We start from the raw sequence: 18562 nt of genomic DNA on the forward strand, positions 1-18562 counted from the left end.
TCATACTCAACACTATTTAAATTATATTCAATAGGTCTTTTTGAGCCATTCAACAATTTTCTGAATTCAAATTCACACATTTTTTCAAAAATAATGAGAGGCATTTACAGCGGGGGATTAAAAGTGCTGCTACGAGTCAATTCACGTGTTAAATCATGCTTGGAACCACCATTAAAGTATAAACACAAATTCAGCTTTCTGATGTAAAGTTTTACATCAATAATAACATTATCAATCTTAGTTTTAGCTGAGGGCACAAAATTGAAGCCCTTACTTAACAAATTGCAATGTTCAATTCCTAACACAGAATCTGTGTAATTATACCATTTAAAGTCACCTTGTTCATTCATTACACCCTCTGGTCTGGGAGGACGTTCACTCATAGCATAAAATGAGTCCCCCAGATTTACATCCAGATTTCAGTCTATCTCCTCTGTCTCCACCTGCCATGGTAATTCGATTCTCTCCATGGCTGTTGTTGTTCATTCTGGTTCCTCAGGCGTTCCGAGCGCCTCAGAGGGGCCTGCTCTAAGGGGACGTTTCGTTCATTCCCTTCACCATTGATTTGATCAGCATTATGTTAATTCGCAGGTATATCAGGCCTCCTTTCAGCATGTACAGACCAAGGCAATGGGTAGGCCTGCCCTGTCTCATAGTCTACCCTATCAAGAGCTAATTTCTTCAACTTCTTGGTCCTGACATCATTGGAGATTCTGTCCGCTTTCTCTAAAATTTTCTTATATTTGTCGCCACAGTGAGGAAAAAGCAAATCATCCTTAATTCTTTTTTCCAAACCAACAACTTCAATAAGTAAAGAATCCATCTCCTTGACATTATGCTTGATCATCATCTCCATAAGTTCTCATCCCGGCCGATCAAATAGCTGCAGGAATTCCTTATGTTCAAGTGAATTGCGAACCAAACCATTGGGGAACTTCCACGACCTCAGACCCTTCGGTACCTGATTATTTTTAATACATTCACGGAAGTATTCATTTTCGATGAGTAGTTTTCTGTATTTGATGATCTTGGTCTCAAGCACATCGAGGGATTTACTGAAAGTAACATTACTGTCATTGTTGGTGTTAGAATTAGTAACGGCAATACACTCAAATGATTTATTGAGCCATGCAGAAATGTTATCAGTACAAACCTGGTTACCTTGTAAAGCCAGTCCATCTTCTCCATGAGCACCACTTTCACCGTTAAAAAAACATTGTAGAATAGGGGGGTGCTCTGCCTATTACAATTCTCCTCATCTCCCAGAATGTTTGAGGACTCGAGCTGAATAATTCTGTTGGTAAGTTGGGTGACCTGCTGTGATAGTTGTTGAACAACTTGGGTCAGAAGACCAATGTCCGAGCCATCCCCTCCAGGTTGTGCAGGAGGTGGAATCATACTGAAAGCACCTGGACCAGTTGAAGAACCACACGCCATAAACTAAGAACCAGTCAATCAAACAATAGTGCTGTCCCAGTCCAATGTTCCAAATGAAACTACCAAAGATGTCATGATAAAAAACAGTTTTATTATTCCACAGGAATGATAATAAGAGATTTGTGAGAATTGTGAGTAACATTTATAGGAAACCCACCCATTCGAACAGCTTGTTACATTTTAACAGTTGCCATCCATTACACAACAAGAGAGGTATTATCAAAGGCCAATATATACGTTTGGCCCGCATGATTTCTGAAGAAGATGACTTCAACTTTGAATGTGAAAAGTTAATGGGTATGTTTACTAGGCGGGGGTACCCCACACCACTGATTCAGAGTATATTTTTGGAAATAAAAGAGAAGAGGGCCACAAGTGTCATTAAACCTATTTTGAGAAACATTGAGGCTGGGGGGGATGAACTACATTCCAGTGAGAATTTATGTAGCAAAAACAATGAGCTCTCCCGTGTTTTTGTTACTACCTACAGTATTGAATATTATGACATAATTGATATCTTAAGGAAGAGTTGGGGCATCTTTTCCTATTTTGAAGGAATACTGGAACAGCTAGGCGCAGCTCCTAAGGTGGTCTGTAGGAGGGGTAGAACTATTAAAGACTGTCTCGAATGGAACCCTACCAACTACACTTGAAGACATGGCACATTTAAATGTGGCTCATGCTCACAATGCATATACATTAGAGGGGGTGACACCTTTAACATTAATGAAAAAGCTCTGAAACCTAAGCTTTATTGCAATTGCAATATGAAAGGCTTAGTATATATGGCCATATGTACTTGTTGCACAGGATTCTATGTGGGTAAAACCCAAAGGCGATTTAGGGAGTGTATATACGAGAATCAGCTGGACGTCAAGCATTTAAAAGGTAGTAATGCTTTGGCAAACATGTGAGTCAACATGCTGGACACAAGTTTGTGTTTAGTGGTTTAGAAATTGTGGAAAAAAATCCTAGGGGGGACCAGAAAGGATGTACTTGAGGCACATGAATTAAAATGGCAAATCAGGTTGGCAGCATTTAATCCACCTGGATTAAATGATTATGCAAGTATTACTTGTATTCTCACATTGAAATCTTAGAATGTATGATTTTTTATGATTTTTTTAGTAATTGTTTCTACAATCTAAATGTTGTTTATTTGTATATATTTAAGTCACTGTTTGTCTTTATACATTGTGTTGTGTATACCTTTAATGAATGACTTAATTATGAGGGGATGTATTTATTAAGTGGGCCAGGTGATTAATTATATGGATATAAGGTGTGTGTTTGCAGTCTGTATTTGAATCTGAAGAAGTCTTTGGATATAGACAGATGAATGCGCTCATTCTTGTGGAATAATAAAACTGTTTTTTTATCGTGACATCTTTGGTGGTTTCATTTGGAACATTGGACAGGAGCAGAACTATTGTTTAACTGACTGTTTCTTAGTTTATAACTTTTTAGTTGAGTCTAGAACAGAAGCTGCCATTTAAAAAAAGGGATAAGTACTGCATATACATTATTGCATGATAACTAAAAAAAAATCAATCAGAAGAGGTTGGAAAAGATTGAGAAGCGAAACTGAAAAGTTAGTTTACAAAGGAACAATGAGGAGACATTTGTATGGCACCTAAGTATGCAACAAAGTTCATAAGGTTTAAGACTTTTGCATGCAAATGTTTGCAGAATTATTTTATATCCCAAGCAAACTTAAGAGAATTCTTCCTCAGGTAAACAGCAATTGTTGTATGCATAATAAGAAAGAGACAGGTAATTAGGAACATGTTTCTTGGGAATGTAATGCATTAGCAGATTTAAAAAATTCCCTACAGAGTACCTTGTCAGAAATGTTGGGGAGCAATTGATTGTAACAAAGGAAATGATTCTTCTGAGCTGGGATACAAGATCCTAATGGCCTACACATTGTAAGGCCTCACTAAGTTTAATGCAATCGGCTGCCAAAAAAGCAATTAAAGGAAAATGGAAATCCAGATTTAAACTACTGTAAATGAAGTACTACATACTGCACATGAAATAAAAGAACTGGAGGTGAGATCGTTAGAAAATGAAAGGAACGAATTACATAGAAATAAGTAGAATTTGTGAGAACAATACTTACAGAATAATGTTAAGGAGGAGGCGGAGAAGTGAAATTTAAAGGAAGGCAGGACTTGAGCAATTTATGTAATATAAGAGTGAATGACAATTGTTAAAAAATAACTCATGTATAATGAATGAAATTAAAGAAAATGTTTGCAACTATTTTATTTTCTTTCATTGTATGTGTACGCATGTCATATTAATGTGCTAAATTAATAAATGTGTTAAAAATAGTTTACCATCTAAAGTCTCCAATGTCATCTTTCTGCACCATGAAAGTCAGAGTAAACTATATTTTTTTCAGTGAAATCAAAGTACTTTGTGCTCTTTCTAAAGAAAGTATTTATTTTAATACTTCAGACATGTAGTGCTACAGACTTTATGGACAGAATGCCTACCCAGGGCTTTAAGTAAATCTCAAGATTGTAGGGAACATCTACCTTTCTACACAAGAAGTGACAGGAAGGGTGCAAATGGAGAGGTGATAGGGGTCTGAATGGAAAGATGATGAAACTGGCGAGAAAAGGAGAGTAGTACTGCTGAGACCAAATTTATCTTCAAGTCTTGGTGAGTCTCTTCATGTTGTTGACACTGTTTTCACAAAATCTCACCAAGACAATACTGATATATAGACTGTATCTTATAAAACATATATAATGGATAAGTAGATTAAAAAATAAAAAAAAACAGCTTAGAGAATACATCCCAGAATAAAAAGTGCCCAATCTTGGTGTGCTTACTGGTGCCAGGACTGGAAAAAATGGTAGCGCAGAATCCTCAAGAAACAGAAACAGTCCTACAATGGAGTTAGGCTAGGCTCAGGGGGAAGATTGCCCCTTTGTTGTAGAATTAAGTAGTAGTAAACAAAAGAAAAAAAAACAACAACTAACAGGTCAAAAAAAAGTGCCATAAAGATGACAGAGTGGACTATAAGGAAAAATGTTACTATTAAGCAAGAATCCCAGAATTTCCAGATAGAAAACATTCAGAAAGATTGAGAGAGAAATTAGAGGAAAGAAAAAATATTTACATGAGAAAAACTGTCAAAGGCTTCAGATGCAGATTTGTGTTCATTAATACAACAGATCCATGAAAAATATTACAAGGACAAAAAAACTTTGGGTAGCCTGGAAAAAGAAGTGACAGAAGAAGTGTGAAAATATAAAAAACAAAACGCAGAGATTTTTGAAAGGTATAAAAAAAAAAGAAACATGGACAAGGGGGAAAAAGAGATCAGATACAGTGCAATATTTATGCACAGAAGAAAGCCAAACTTAGCAATACAAAAAAGCAGCTCCAAAGATATCTGAAGAGAAATTCAGGCAAAGGCACCCAGATAAGGAAACTTTCACAATACAAAAAAAAAAAAAAAAAAGAAAGAAAATACATAGGAGTAATGTAGAACAGAGAATTAGTAAGGTAGAACTTAAGTTATGGAATGTCTACAAAGTAAAAGATTTAGTGTAGAAAGTCTAACACAGGTAATGTCACAGCATTATGGAACAATGAGTCCCCAGATTAAGAGAAACAGGTGGCATGGGAGACATCTGAAGAAATATGGACATGGGAAAGAAAACGAGATTTGATACAGTGTGATATTTATACAAAGGAGAAAGCAAAACTAATGAATAGAAAAAAGCAGCACCAAAGTTATTTGAAGAGAAATACAGGCAAAGGCACCTGGATATGGACAATTTCCCAATGCAAAAAATATGAAAACAAACAGGGAAAGCAGAAAAAGAAGATTAGTAATGGAGAAGTTAAAGAAATATAAACTGAAGTTATGGATTACCTGCAAAGTGAAGGTAAAATCCAACTCAGATAATGTCACAGCATGATGCAACAACTGAGTCACAAAACTAATGACAGACAGGTAGAAGGGGAAGTATCTGATGACGTACCACATGATGATGCTCTGGAGCTTACAGAAGGAAACCAGACCAACAAAAGTTCAGTTGGAGTTGCACAGCAAGGAAAGGAGCAGGAAATGGTGGCAACTCTGACGCAGACAATGTTGTGGAGTGATAGGCTAATGAATTCCCATATGAAGGAGTAGCAGATGGTGAAGAACACAGCTGAGGAGTTTTTGTCACAGGCAGACATTCTGGAATGCTCTGTAGAATGGTAGAAAATGGAACTGCTCGTACACCAGGACAGTTAGCTCCAAAATTTTTTAATGAAACAACACAACAGTGACAGGTTAAGCGCTTTCGACTGACTCCCAGTCTTCTTCAGAACAATACAATGAAAGAGCTTATGACATTTATATGATAGCAGCAGTATAATAATTGAATAATTAGGAAATAATTAAAGAAAAAAAACGCCAAAAATTGTTTTAAAGACACATGGACATTATCAGCAAAAAATCCTATACCAATATATATATAAAAACACAGATGTTAAAATGAACAGTATAAATACTGATATTAAATTGTGATCCTCCCTAATATCTAAATGTACATTGCCCATACAATTACTTCTAAACATGATAAAATATATGTTACAAATATATGTTGATGTCATGTATCAGAACTATTATTAAAAATGTATTTAAAAACTATGTAAAAAATTATAAAAAATATATAATAAATGTATCTATAAAAATAATAATACTGGACTGAGAGTTAAATGGCACTAATAATTATTCCAAAGCTAGAAAAGGTTTGATGCTAATAAAATGATTTTATTAGCATCAAACCTTTTCTAGCTTTGGAATAATTATTAGTGCCATTTAACTCTCAGTCCAGTATTATTATTTTTATAGATACATTTATTATATATTTTTTATAATTTTTTACATAGTTTTTAAATACATTTTTAATAATAGTTCTGATACATGACATCAACATATATTTGTAACATATATTTTATCATGTTTAGAAGTAATTGTATGGGCAATGTACATTTAGATATTAGGGAGGATCACAATTTAATATCAGTATTTATACTGTTCATTTTAACATCTGTGTTTTTATATATATATTGGTATAGGATTTTTTGCTGATAATGTCCATGTGTCTTTAAAACAATTTTTGGCGTTTTTTTTCTTTAATTATTTCCTAATTATTCAATTATTATACTGCTGCTATCATATAAATGTCATAAGCTCTTTCATTGTATTGTTCTGAAGAAGACTGGGAGTCAGTCGAAAGCGCTTAACCTGTCACTGTTGTGTTGTTTCATTAAAAAATTTTGGAGCTAACTGTCCTGGTGTACGAGCAGTTCCATTTTCTACCATCCTTCTGTTCCTGAGTTGCTGCTGTTTTGTATTCGTAGATGCTCTGTAGAATGCCCACAGGAAACAGAGAGCAAAGAATGTGCTGTCAGTTTAGAAGAAAATGATCGAAGGGAAAAGTTGCCTGATTTAATACAGATGGATAGACATATTAAGATTGATGAAAGAAATAGATTACAGAAAATAAATAAGACCCAAAATGTTAGAAGTCTGATGGAACAATTAAACACAGTAATCAAAGCTATTAACAGAAATTCATGTGATATAGTAGAAGTAAATAGGATATATTACTGTGTAGTAAGATCTTACCACAAAAATTTAAAGCAATAAGGGAAAGGAAAGGAAGAAATAAAATACCATCATGGAAGCACTGAATAGAGAAAACTATAAAGCTATTAAGACAAGAAATGTCACTGTTAGAAGAACATAGAAGAGGGAACAGCTCAACAAAAATACTTAGAAACGTAGACATGGTAAAAGCAATGCACAGTATCAGAAAAGGCCATGATCTATCATACACTACTGCAAATAATAAACTAAAGACATCATCACAGGCAGAAAAACTTAGAAGGTATGCAGATAAATATAAAGGAATAGTACAAAATAAACAATTCATTGATGACTCCAAAAAGTTTTATAGAGAACTAGGAAACAAAGCAACAGGAATAGAAACACCACCAAAAAATAAGAAATAGACACATTTTGGAGAAATATTTATGAAGATTTTGTGGAACAAAATAAAAATGCTGAATGGATAGAAAATTAAAAGAAACAGCAATGAGTTTAAATGTACAGGATATGAAATGGGATGAAGCAACAGCCAGAGAAATTGAAACAAAATTAAGAAAAGCTCTTAACAGGAGAATTCCAGGCCCAGATGCAGTACCTAACTTCTGGCTAAAACTACTAACCAACTTTACACAAAAACTTAGCCCCGAGTAAGAATTACGTATATGCACATCCCAAACAGACAATGAACTAAGTAACACCAGGAAAAACAATACTCCTCCTTAGGAGTGAACCTGTAAGCCACCCTAAAAACTACAGACCAATAACTTGCCTTCTAACGATGTACAAACTATAAACTGGAACTGATGCAGACAGAGTTTATAGTTATTTAGAAGAAAATTCAATTATGGCAACAGAACAAAAAGGTAACTGAAGAAAGTCATATGGAACAAAGGATCATTTGATGCTAAATAAAGCCATAATAGAGAATTCTAAAAAGGGGAAGAATCTAAGTATGGCATGGATAGATTACAAAAAAGTATTTGATAGCATCTCACATTCACGGCCAAAGGAGTGCTTACAAGTGTACAAGATATGTTCTATATTGTTCTGTTATATTACAGTGACCATGAAATGGTGGCAAACCACTTTGCAATTAACCATGACAAAGGCAAATTATTATCCCAGAGATAAAATTCAAAGGGGGTATATTCCAGGGTGAGTCTTTGTCATTGCTGTTGTTTTGTCTTCCCATAACCTACTAAGCTGCTTACTTAACAGATAAAGTCTTAGTTACACTTTGGCATCCAGATAACAACCTTGCTTAAAGACTTCTCATATGCTTCTTGTGGATCACTTAGAACTGTATAATTCATAACATGAAAAGTTGAAAGCATAAGAGCAAGTGGTTAAAACGTCCTCAGATGATATAAGAATAACATTTGGTCTTGATAAATGTGTAAAAGCAACGTTTAAGGCAGGAAAGTTGCAGTACCAAAAAATATCAGTCTGTGACAAGAATGTGATATAAAGGAACTTGTGCAAGAAGTGTATAAATATTTGGAAACTAATGAAGAATTGGCAATAACATGAAAAAAATGTGGAAAAAAAACTCAGTAAGGAATACTTCAGAATACTAAAGCTAATACCGAAAACCACTTTGACATCTAGGAATAAAGTCCAAGCTATAAATCAATTTGCTCTTCATGTTTTAACTTACAGTTTTGGTGTGAATGGCTGGTCCCAAAAGGTATTGAATTAGCTGGACAGGAAAACAAGGAAAATGCTTCTAGGAATAAAGTCCAGACTATAAACCAATTTGCTCTTCCTGTTATAACTTACAGTTTTGATGTGACTGGCTGTTCCCAAAAGGTATTGAATCATTTGGACAGAAAAACAAGGAAATGCTTCACGCTTATCAAATGATATATAAAAATCAGGGTATACCAAGATTATATATGCCATGCTCTTAAGGAGCTATGAGTCTCCTCAAAACTGATTATATGTATAGATCTGCAGTCATAGAACTGCATACATATCTGCTGACCTCATCAGATCCAAACATAGTGAAAGTTTTAAAATATGAGGAGAGGAAGTCTAACCAGAAGTAGACAAAAATCAGACAGCAACTGAATATGCCAAAATCAAAAGAAAGAATACAAAAAGGATCAGATGAGAAGAAAAAAATGTGGAAAAGCCATAAATATAGTGGCATGTTTACAGATATCCTAGAATAATCTCATGTTGGTCAGGATTCGATGCAGGAATGGTTAAGGAGAGGCGAGTTGAAATCAAAGGATGAAAAATTAAAAATGGCAGCACAGGATAGTGGACTACATACACATTATTTACAAAGTTCATTTAACATGTGGGAGAAACAGACAAATATAGGATCTGAAAAAAAAGAATTGGAGATAGTCGTATACTTTGTTGCTGGGTGTGATATATTCATGGCAGAGGGCCTGTACACTGAAAGGCATAATAACGTGGCAAGACTTTTAGATTGGGGATTGTGCAAACACTACAATATAGAAGTAGATGAGAAGCACTGGAAACATGAACCACAGAACATTATAGAGACTGATGGAGTGTACAACACATGAGATCACCCATTACTAACAGTAGATGAAAAAAAGACAAAAGTAGCATTGATCAATGAAATTGCTATATCTGGCAATTACAGTGTCTCACATATAAAGAGACACAAAGTCATAAAATACTAGGATTTCCAGGCAAAAATGAGTGTAATGTGGAAAAAAGATACCCAGACAGTTCCAAGAGTTGTAGGAGAAATGAGTCTAATAAAAAAAAAAATCTACAGCAATATTTAGACATGCTACCTATACATGGAACGCTGTATGAACTGCAGAAGGAGTCAATTCTGGGCTCATTATGGGTAATGTGAAGAGCATTTTTGGCTGAATGAAACAATACTAATTTAATAATCTTTAATTATACCCTGACTTAGGCATGGGATCCATTCCACCCATGGTATTCGAAACCCAAAAGATTTGGATAAGTTAAACTGAGAGAAGTGAAGTAGTGGGGCAATTAAAATATGACTTCCAAAGATATGTTAGGTGTCTCTGGCAAACATATGGTACCCTTTTGATGGCACAATGAATAATCCATTCCTTTGTTAGGTTCACTGACTGGTATAAGCCCTCTGCATCTTTCTGACCGATATGACAATTCAAAGGTTAACCACTGTCATCATACAGGGCATATGCCTCAAATAAACCTTAGTTATTCATGTGTGAGCACATAATTTACAGCTGTAGCCTTTGTTTTATCTTCATAAGTTTTATATCTTGAAAAAAATGGAACTATCTCAGCATGTTCCACAACACTAAAACTTCCTTTTCTGGTTTTATCCGTTACAAAATAATATCATCTGCAAATGAAGCAAACTTTTCTTCAATACCAGATCAATTATATCCTTGAATGGTTGAGTCCCTTACTTTCTTTGTCATTTGTTCTAAGCATAATGCAAATAACAAAGAAGAAAGAGGACATGCCTGCCTGGTTCCTCTGTTCGGACACAACTTATCAGAAAGGAACCCTCACACTTTGATTTTTGCCTCCAGTCTCTCATAAATTCTCCTCATTAACCTTTTTATTCTATCAGGAAATGCAAATGCTTCCATTGCCCTACTCATAAAATCCCAGCTTACTGTAGCAAATGCTTTTTCTGCTTCAAGACCCACCAACAACAGGAGTATTTTCTTACATTCTGCTTTCCCCTGGATCATAATTGTTCTATTAATGTTGTCAAATGTTTGCCTCTCCTCCACAAAACCACATTAATCTATCTCTATCAGTTTGGCACACCTTTGCCATTCTTTTAGTCATGGTTTAAAATTGAAATCGGCCTATATAAAGCTTTATCTGATGGGTCTTTACTGTATTTAGTTATTACAGCCACCACAGCCTTTTTCCAGGATGTTGGGGCACCCCCTCCTTTTAAAATACTGTTAAATAAAACCTTGCAGATCTTTATCACTTTCTTCCCTCCTAGCTTCCAAACTTCCACCAGAATACAATCTATTCCTGGAAATTTTCTTCCAGATTTTTATCTTATCTCCTCCTATCTTAACTGTAAATTACTGAGCCTCCTCCACCTCTAACCTTGTCATATTTAAATCTTCATAAATATTTCCATTTGTACTTTTTCTTGATTTCCCCACTTATCTGTTTTATGCAAATGTTCATAAAATTTCCTAAATATCTCTAATACCTCTACAGGATCTCTGGTTATTATTCTTGTTAATGACTCCTCCTATGTTTGGCAATAACGCTTTCTTTTTTCCATTTCCTAAGTCGTTCTGCCAAAAGTATTTTTGCTCTAGAGTTGTTATCAAAAAAACATTTTTTTAACAACATTCTTTCTAAACTCATGCATATTATCCAGGTACTCTCATTAGCATTGCAATTGCACTTTTTCTTGTTCTGTAAGATTCACCTTAGTCTGTAATACTTTAACCTTTGCCAGCCCCTCTAAATAATTCTTGTTACTTCTTAACCATACCTCTTTTTCTTTTATTTCTAAACTATTTTTAAGCTCCATTTTCAATTTATCCCACTCACTAACTATGTAACTTTTGGAATACTTTCTGTCTTCCCTAATAACTCCAGAATAATACCCATTCCTTAAAGTCCTCTCTTTTTAACAGGTAGGTAGGGAAGCACCAGTGTCACATCTTTACTACATTACTGTGCATTTGTTTCTTAATAATTATCAGTGCATGATCTGAAATATCTATTGGATGTGCCTCCAAGGTTCTCAATTAAATGCACATGTTCCTGTGAAATATAATTTCTGTCTAGTCTAGCCCACTTATTGTACCTTGGGGAATATACATATTCTCTTAGAGTTCCTACTCCTGAATCAATGTCTTCCAAAATATTTTCATAAATTTCTTCAGAAATCTACCCTTGTTTGTTATATTTTTCCTTCTGCTCCATCAATAGATCTCCAATGTTGCAAATCGAATTCTTGTAACCACCTATAAGTAATATTGCCTACTGACAGCTGATTATTTCTTGCATTTTTAATCTCTACAATAGCAGTTTTAGGTGGAATATAAATACAAGAAAGTGTAATCCTCATCCCTTGCAAGTAGCCCCTTACTAACAAAAATCTACCATTATTATCTTTGTTTTCCTCTTCTATTACTATTGGAGCTCCTCTAGCAATTAATATAAGTGCTCCTCTTTTCCTTTGTCTGATATTCTGCCGAATATCCATCCTGAAATCCATTCTTTATCAAATTCACATGCTTAGCTCTTTCAAAATATGTTTCCTATAGCATTGCTATCTGCACTCTCCGTGCTTTAATATAATTAAATATTTTTCCTTTTTCTTTTACCTGTGAGACCATTCACATTAAAGATACTATGGAAAGTGCTGCCATTATGATAATAAGTCATTATTCCAAGCTTTATATATATATGATAACTTTTTTAAATGTCTTGTTTTAGATTTTGTGATATATACACTCACTAATGTTTGGCAGATTGATCCTTTATACAGTTTTTTCTTATCATCAACATTTGAACCTATGTCACATTTACAAGGCGTTTTGTTTTAATGAAAACCCTCAAAAAAAACACACACCTGAGACCAGAACCTACTTAATACAAACGCAAAACTGTGTACATCTTCAAATAATGAAGTTTAACCCTCATAGCAGAAACAACTGTCCCAAATAGACAGATGCAAATGCAGGCCTTAACTAACCTAAAGTTGAGGGTTGAGGTTAACTAAGCTAAGACTCAGGTTATTGCCTGTGATTCTATTTACACTAATTGGCGTTTGCTCTTTTTTTTATCATTAGTCCCCTCCCAGATGTGAAAAACAGCTTGCATGCTTTCAGAAAATATTAACGTTTAGCCTTGAAGAAACAATGCTTTGGCTTTTTTATTGCCTTATAATCAGCTTGCCTCCATAACAACATAAGAGAAAAAATCTAGTCTTCAGCTACATGCTTCTAAAGACAATATGATAAATTTATGGCCAAAGGAAAATTTTTCATTATATTCAGTGTTCTCTTATTTACTTGTTTCCACTTAAAACTTGTTACTAGATTAAGCCAAGAGTCTTAATCCAAACATTCACCTAAGCAAAAGTAAGAGAAAACATATCAGCTCTACATATGTTATGGTCCCCTACCTCAACAACTTAAGATTACAGTCTATTAACTTAAACATACTTTTGTCACGCCTTTTTTTTCTTTTTACATTGTAATGCCTACATTTTAATACTAAAAAAGAAGAAAGAAAGAAAGAAAAAGGGCATCTGTTTGTTTTAGTATTTTAATCACAAACAAGAACAACTAAAGCTACATTACTATAAAATATGAAATTTACATACTGAAAAGTTTCATAGAAATATGGTTAAGAACAAAAATTGTTTTATTTTCAATTACATTTTCTTTCTTCTTCCCTCCCCTCAATGTCCTTCCAAACATTAATGACATGAAGTGAGGCAAATGCCTTTCATTTCCTCACAAGTTTAACAAAGTCAACAAATGTCCACTCTTTTCACTTTGTCTTATGCAGCCATACTTCATAAATGAAATTGATGCTTTGCAGTCTCACATTTATTCACTAATTTATGCAATGTTGGTCTTTTTCCTGTTCAACTCTGTCTCCTACCTCCAGATTCCAATTTAATTCCAAGGTACTCCAGATTCTTCTTCTTTTTTTTTTTGTCTATCAAGCATTTTTCTTTAGAACAATGGAAAGATCTTTACTGGTAAAGTCTCTCCATGCAATTTATTATCAGAAAATTAGAAGCAGTGACCCCTTCTGTTTGATGACTCCTTTTTTTGTTGGACAAAGATTTGTATTTCTTCCTTAGCCTATTCTGCATCAAAAAATGTCTTTGATCCTCCAGGAATAAAATATTCTGAAGACAGATGGATACAGCAGCTTGCATCACACACCTGCTTCCTGACATTCCCCGATCGCTGAAATAAATTTGTTTCTCTTCTTCCTGGAGTACAGTGAATAATCATTTTCCACAAATTATTTGCTGTCTCCAACTTTTAATACTTTGCCTTTTTGCCACAGTTTTGCATCTTTACTAATACAGATCTTGGCTGCTTTCTCATGGCCAGATTTGCAACAAACACATGGTGTGCCCTTTCAATTAACAGTTCTTACTGTGGAATACCAGTCCAGTTGCTTATTTGTAACTTCATAAAGTTGATATAGTCTGCTCCTTCTAGTTTCTCTGGTACAGCAGTAAATCTCAGATTTTTTCTGCTTGCCCTGTCCTCTAATTCTACCATTTTTTTCTTCAGCAGTCTCATACTCAGCCAGCCTTTTCTTCATTTCAGTCTCTGAGTTTTGCAATTTTACCCACTCATTTGAATACCTGTTTAAAGGTTCTTCCATTTTTTTCAAGCCTTTTGTTGTATGAGTTGACATAGTCCTTCAGTGTTTTATTTTAATCATCTTTGAGCACGTTTGACTTACTTTTTCCTCTAGATTACTGGAACCAAGCATTGTGTCCCCCACACACACATAGACCATATTATGCTGAGGTACTAAAAAGCAATCTCCCCAAACCTCAAAGGACTCCTAAGACTCCAAACAGCAATGCCCATTATCAGCAATCTCTAAAGCATACACCAAACACCTCACATAACCCTACACCCAATAGGCCCTAAAACAAAGCTCATAAAGCAAGCAGTTAATTTACCCAGGACTCTTGTCATAGGAGACTCCACTGTATGACACACAGATGCCCCACTCATCAGACTGGACAAGAAAAAGATTGCGGTCAGTTGTTTATCTGAAACCAGGATCTGCCAAGTTACACCCCCCCCCCCCCACACACACACACGTCTTTGCTCCACAGGTACCAGTATGATTCTATCATAGTCCATGTGGGCATAAATGACTTGGGGTGTACTACCTCCCTGGACTATATGAAGAAAGACAATATGGACTACTCTTCATATAGTCCAGGGAGATACATGTCGAGTCTCAGACCACTATGTGCCTTGCATTCAGCAGCATTCTACCTTCACCAACTATGATGTTACAGTATGAACAAAAAATGACTGACTTAAACAATTGGTTTAGTTTCTGATGTTAATCTGGAGGAATCAATATCTGTTATCTTGGGAGGGCATGGTGAACAGACCACATCTCTTTGCCAAATATGGTCTGCACCTGCTCCCCACCCCAACTTCTGTGTTTTGGCTAAAACCTTACTCCACCCATTAAGAACCTTTTTAGGCAATGCCAAAGGGACAAACCTACTGACACAGCAAATAAAATTCAAAGGAACCTAAAGTTGTTACTGCTCAATGCTAGGAGCCTTAACAAGAAACTTCACATCCTACAAGCTCTTCTCACGCTGGAGAATACAGACATCTGTACCATTACAGAGACATGGCTTACAACTGCAGAAAGTACTCCAAGAGTGCAAGGCTACACTGCCTTTCACACATTCAGACCATTATTCTCACAGATAGGGATTAAAGGTGAAGGTGTTTTGATCTACATTGCAACAAGGATACCTCAAGGTTGGTTAAACAGGATGATACCCTGGAGTTCATCCACATGGAAGTAACCCTAGATAGAGTCCCTTGCCACATCTTAGCAAGTTACAGGTTACCATTTACATGATTGTCATATATCATGTAGCAGTGTTTTCATATTATATCTAATTCATTACAATTATTTAAATTGCAGATGTTTAAGTTTTATTTTTGAAGACTGTAAAATTATTGTTCTTAAAATGTTTTGTAATAATTTGGAGCTTTTCTCTCCAGCCCTCTGCTGAAAATGGGTTTCTACCCAGTCAAACTTTCCTAGTAATCCAATGTCAATAAATAAATAAACAAACTTATGTCACAAGTATACCACACATCTTATCTATACCTACTGGAGGCAATCTCCATCCAACCAAATTAGCTATTCATGAGAGATTTCAATTACCCCTCTATAGACTGGGAAACATACACTGCCTCCAACTTGTAGGCAGAACATTTCCTGGACTTTATTAACACAAATACCCTTGATCAGATAGTGCTCATTCCAATCAGAGGTTCAAACATATTGAACCTAGTCCTCACTAGTATGGAAGAATGCTGCAAACCCCCCCCCCCCCCTTCCTGGTAAGGTCAGATCATAAAGCTGTCTTCTTCAAAATAAAAATCAACTTGGAAAACCCAGCAAAACCTGTTGCAGTTCAGAAAATTCTAAAGCAAACTATATCTTATTAAGTGACAATTTGTTAAAATTCAATGCCCTGCCTAACCCTGACTTCACAACAGCCGATGCAGAATTGTTCACAGAAAGACTGTAAAAACATAAATGGCTGCCGTACCTACCTGAAGTAAGCTCAAAACAAACTCCAAAAACAAATCACATTGCTGGACTCCAAATCCTAACAGGATATATAACTAAAGGAAACAAATTAAGGTCAAAATTAGAAACAGCAGCTCTCATAATGACAAGAGCTCACTAATTAAACAGGACTCTAAGAGGCTTAATTAAATCAAACAAGGCCAATTATGAGGTCAAGAAAGTCTCTCAGGCTAAAGACAACCACAGGACCCATGTCCAAAACTTCAAAGGTAACATGCAACAGTGTTCAGAAGTGGTAGTAATTGGTACCACTTTCACTGAGCAGAGTGGCATACCAAATCTGCTGGCCAACAAATTCAACTCAAACGCAAGCCCCACTCCCCCCGCCACCCCTGTGAAATCCCTAACATCATAACCCCCTTCAACTATCAGCAGGGAGCAGGTCATACTGGTGTTAACTAAGGCCAGAAAATACAGCCTCACTGGGGCCCAACACTGTCACAGGTTACCACCTAAATAGCCTGAAAAATGACCTACCAGAACCACTTGAGTCACTTTTCAACTACAGCTTCAAAACAGCCACTGTACCAAGAGAATGGAGGACAACAGTGGTTATCCCTCTTCACAAGGGTGGATCAGCAACTGATCCCAGAAACTACAGACCCATTAGTCTTGCTAGTCTAATATACAAAGCCATGGAATGATTTATCATGGAAATGATCAACAAAGACAATGGCAATCTACAGACACTGGACCCATCCCAGTTTGGTTTTGTCAAGGGAAGGTCATGCCTATTTAACCTGGTAGACTTCTTTGTGAAAGTAACCAAGGCAATGGATGAAGGGAAAACAGTGAACCTAGATCTGGCTATGGTGTTCAATACAATACCCTACTCAGGTATTGTGGGCATACTCCCTGAACCAGGCATAAATCCATGCATAACTTGCTGGATTGCCATCCAGTTCACAGACAGGAACCAAGAAGTCAGGATTGGTGAGACCACCTTCACCAAGAGGCAGATATCCAGTGAAGTACAGCAGGGATCAGTACTGGCATACTCCTGTTTGGCATCTACTTCTTGGAGGGCAAGGCTAATTTCAAGGGTCTCTGGCTAACCAAGTTCACAGATGACTGCAAATTGGAAGTTATCATAAATTCCCCATGACATCAACATGACACCAAGAGAGGCTAATGCAGACAAATGACTGGTGCCAAAGCCACAGATTAAAACTCAATGCAAAGAAGTGCATTACAGTGCCTTTTGGGAAAATGTCCATCCAACCAAATCACTCCATTGATAAAACACCCCCTAAAAATCGATGTGGTAGTTATTTCTTTAATCGATGTGGTAGTTAGATCTTTAAACATACATAGACAATAATCTGGCCTTTGACCAACAAGTAGCCAAGGTAGTCAGAAAAATTATTCTATGTCACCCAACTTATAAGTAAGGATATAGCATCTAGGTCAAAGGAAGTTACAATACCACTCTACTCAGCCCTTATCAGACCCATCATTGAATACAATGTCCCCTTCATCGTGTACCTGATTAGGCATACACAACAGCTGGAATATCCACAGATGTTCCTCATCAAGAGAATCCAATGTATTAGCATACTGTTTTATAAAGACTGCCTTACAGCTCTGTCTCTATACTCAGTATATTACAGGTTGTTGAGAGTCAATCTGTGCTTAGCATATAAGGCATCCTTAGATCCATCCCTGATAGAACTTTTGCACATCCGCAAAACAAACAACACGAGAAACACAAGATCTAGGGATTTAAACTTCACTTGCAAGATAAAAAGAACATGCTGGCAAGACAGATATGCATCTCAGAGGATTCCCAAGCTCTGGAACAGGCTCCCCATCCATGTGAAACAGAGTCCATTTCTAACCCTATTCAAACATAACCTTGACGATTGGAGGGAAAATTGTAATTTCATCCCTGGGCTGGCCCCCAAGTCTCTTATACACAGGAGTAAAGTATTTCCTAACACTGGATGAGAAAATCATAAATACACTCCCAGTCTGCCCCCCCCCCCATGTTTCCTTTTGACAGACTCCAACAGTACTCTTTCAATAACTAACATACCCTGCTCCTCATAACTTTTTAGTAACCCACTAACTAACAGACTCCTTCTAATATATTAATATATTCCTCCAGTTTAGGTGCACATGTTACTAGGGCTTATATTGGCTAGGCCCTGGTGGTTGTTGGTCTAGTATATA

The sequence above is a fragment of the Protopterus annectens genome, chromosome 11.part0 (genome assembly GCF_019279795.1).
Source record: "Protopterus annectens isolate FY-2018-M chromosome 11.part0, PAN1.0, whole genome shotgun sequence".
NCBI lineage: Eukaryota > Metazoa > Chordata > Ceratodontiformes > Protopteridae > Protopterus > Protopterus annectens.